This window comes from Ornithorhynchus anatinus, chromosome 8 (assembly GCF_004115215.2).
Source record: "Ornithorhynchus anatinus isolate Pmale09 chromosome 8, mOrnAna1.pri.v4, whole genome shotgun sequence".
In the NCBI taxonomy this organism is placed as follows: Eukaryota; Metazoa; Chordata; class Mammalia; order Monotremata; family Ornithorhynchidae; genus Ornithorhynchus; species Ornithorhynchus anatinus.
Genome location: NC_041735.1, coordinates 69,053,450 through 69,057,159, shown reverse-complemented (window position 1 = coordinate 69,057,159; position 3,710 = coordinate 69,053,450).

Here is a 3,710-nt window from a genome sequence, read left to right as displayed (position 1 = left end):
TCTGACTCCCCAACCCGGGCTCTTTCCACTGAGCCACGCTGCTTCTCAATAGATACATCTATTGTATCAATACAATAGACACAAGGTAATCAGGTCGGACACAGTTTAAGGAGGAAGGAGAACAGGGATTGAATCCTCATTTTACAGAGGAGGAAACCGAGGCCCAGAAAGCTAAGCGACTTGCCTAAGGTCTCAAAGAAAGCCAGGAGCACAGTTGGGATTAGAATCATAACAACGATGGTGGGATTTGTTAAATGCTGCTATGTGTCAAGCACTGTTCTAAGCACTGGGGTAGATACCGGTTTATTGAGTTGGACCCAGTCCCTGTCCCACATGGGGCTCGCAGTCCCGATCCCCATTTGACAGATGAGGTAACTGAGGCCCAGAGAAGTGAAATGACTTGCCCAAGGTCACCCAGCAGGCAAAAGGCAGAGCTGGGATTAGAACCCAGGTCCCTCTGACTCTCAGGCCCCGAGTTTTATCCACTAGGCTCCTGATTTTCCAGCAGCCCTCCGCTCTGTCCTCAGGTCTGCACCTCTTGGCCGGGTGTTGTCTACAGTCCCCGCCACGCACCTCCCGGGAGAAACCGGACTGCGGAAGTCCAGAAGTGAGTCCCAGGAGGTGGATGGTGCGGGGAGAGGAAGGGTAATGGGTGAGGGGCTCCCCTGGGGTGGTGGGGGCTGGGTGGACGGGGCGGGCGGCCACGTGGCGTTTACTTTGGCCAACGTGAGGCCGAGGGGAGCGGGGCCCGGACTCACACACACGCCCACACGGGCCCGACTGACCTTCGCGGATCAAAGCCGGCCCGGGCCGACTCGGCCGGGATTTTCGTAACTCCTGCGCCTCTGTGCACGAGGAAAGGAGCAGGTCACCGTCAGTGAAGGACACGCGTTCGCCTCTCCCCTCCACCCTCTGTCCGAGGCAACAGTCGACCCTTCCCCCCGACGCCCCTCTCTCCCCTCAACCCTGAGGATCAAAGCTAGACTGTGGGGGAACGAATCAGCATCGCTTCCCCCTTACCTGCCCCTTTTATTCATCCCCCCTCCCAGTCCCACACCATTTCATTCCTTCAATCGTATTTATTAAGCGTTTACTACGTGCAGAGCACTCTGCTAAGCGCTTAGGAGAGTACAATACAGTAATAAACGGTGACACTGCCTGTCCACAATGAGCTCGCAGTCCAGAGGGGACTTAGGTACATATCTGTCATTTTTTCATTCCTATTAATGTCTGTCTCCCCCTCTAAACTGTAAACTCGTTGTGTCTATTATTCTATTGGACTCTCATTCATTCAATAGTATTTACTGAGCGCTTACTATGTGCAGAGCACTGTACTAAGCGCTCGGAATGTACAAATCGGCAACAGATAGAGACGGTCCCTGCCCTTTGACGGGCTTACGGTCTAACTGGGGGAGACGGACAGACAAAAACCATAGCAATAAATAGAATCGAGGGGATGTACAGCTCATTAAAACAATAGCAATAAATAGAATCAAGGGGATGCACATCTCATTAACAAAATAAATAGGGTAGTAAAAATATATACAAATGAGCCTCTCCTAAGTGCTTAGTACAGTGCTTTGCACACAGCAAGCGCTCAGTAAGTACGATTGAATGAATGAAGAGAAATGTACGCAAGATAGAGCACATTTACATAGGCAGCCTTCTTCGATGGATCAGTCGATCAAGGGTACTTACTGAACGCTTGCTGTCTGCTGTCAGTCAGTCAGTTGCATTTATTGAGCGCTTACTGTGGGCAGAGCACTGTACTTAACGGTTGGGAGAGCCAACGAAACAATATAACAGACACATTCTCTGCCCACGACGAGCTTACGGTCTGTACTAAACGCTCAGGAGACTAAACTTCAGCAGAGTTGAAAGACCTATTCTCTGCCCACATGGCGCTTGCAAAGTATATGTAACTTAATTAATATTAATAATAATAATGTTATTTTTTAAGCATTTACTATGTGCCAAGCACTGTTCTAAGTGCTGAGCACTGTCATGGGTTCAAATCCTGGCAACTCAGAGCTCATGGGTTCGAATCCTGGCTCTGCCACTTGTCTGTAGTGCGACCTTGGGCAAGTCACTTAACTTCTCTGTGCCTCAGTGACCTCATCTGAAAATGGGGATTAACTGTGAGCCTCACGTGGGACGACCTGATGACCCTGTATCTCCCCCCAGCGCTTAGAACAGTGCTCTGCACATAGTAAGCGCTTAACAAATACCAACGTTATTATTATTATTCTAAGCCCTGAAAAAATAACCCTTAAGGGGTTTTTAAAGTGCTTACCACGTGCCAAGCATTGTTCTGAGCACTGGGGTAATTTCAGCACAATCAGATCAGACACAGTCCCTGTCCCACATGAGACATTCATTCATTCATTCATTCATTCATTCAATAGTATTTATTGAGCGCTTACTATGTGCAGAGCACTGTACTAAGCACTTGGAATGGGCAAATCGGTAACAGATAGAGACAGTCCCTGCCCTTTGACGGACTTACGGTCTAATCGGGGGGAGACATCCAATCAAAGGGGAATGGAGAACAAGTATTTGAACCCCACTTTACAGATAAGGAAACTGAGGCCTCCGAGAAGTTAAGGGACCTGTCCAAGGTCATATTGCAGGAAATCGGCTGAGGTGAGATCAGAACCCAGGTCTCTGAACTCCTACCAGGTTTGCCTAGAGTGTGCTCTGTACCGAGTTTGCCCTAAACAAAAGTGGAATCCGGATTTGGCAAATCCATCAGTCAATCAATGGTATTTACTGAGCACTTCCTGTGTGCAGAGCACTGTACTGAGCACTTTTTAAAAATAGTATTTGTTAAGCACTTACTACGTGCCAAGCACTGTTCTAAGCGCTGGGCTAGAAGCAAGGTAATCAGGCTGGACACAGTCCACGTCCCACGTGGGGCTCACGGTCTTCACCTCCATTTTACAGATGAGGGAACTGAGACACAGAGAAGCGAAGTGACTTGCTCAGGGTCACCCAGCAGACAAGTGCAGAGCTGGGATTAGAACCCAGGTCCTTCTGACTCCCAAGCCCATGTTTTCTATCCATGAGGCCACACTGCTTAAGAGTGACAGGTTTATGAGAAAGTTCTTGCTGGGTGTTTTTTTTTTAATCGATGGACGGATATCTGTGACAGGATCCTCTCGGGGCCAACGATAGGTTCCAGATGATATTAAAAGGGGACTCCACACGAATGATTTCTCTCCAGGTTTAATCTCCCAAAAGATTAGCCAGCTGTCTCTCTCTCTCGCCCTCAAAGAAGGCAACACTGATGATGAAATTTACTCCTGACCCACTGTCCCACACCACAATGGGTACACAGAAAGACCGTCTTTGTTGTGTTGTTGTATTGAGTCTTTTCGGCGCCTTGCTGCTCTTTTCTCCTTTTCCACCTTGTCTGTCTTTCGTTAAGACGCTTTTGCGCGCAGAGCGACTCTCCCCTTGATGGCGGCGAGCCCTGCTGGTCTGTCTTGGAGGATTCAGTCAGTCAGTCGTATTTATCGAGCGCTTACTCTGTGCAGAGCGCTGTACGAAGCGCTTGAGAGGGTACCACAGAACAGACACACGGAAAATGCCCGGGTCTGGGGGGCAGCGGGACCTGGATTCTAATCCTGGCTCTGCCACTTGTCTGCTGTGTGACCTTCGGCAGGTCACCTCACTTCTCTGTGCCTCAGTTACCTCCCCTGTAAAATAAA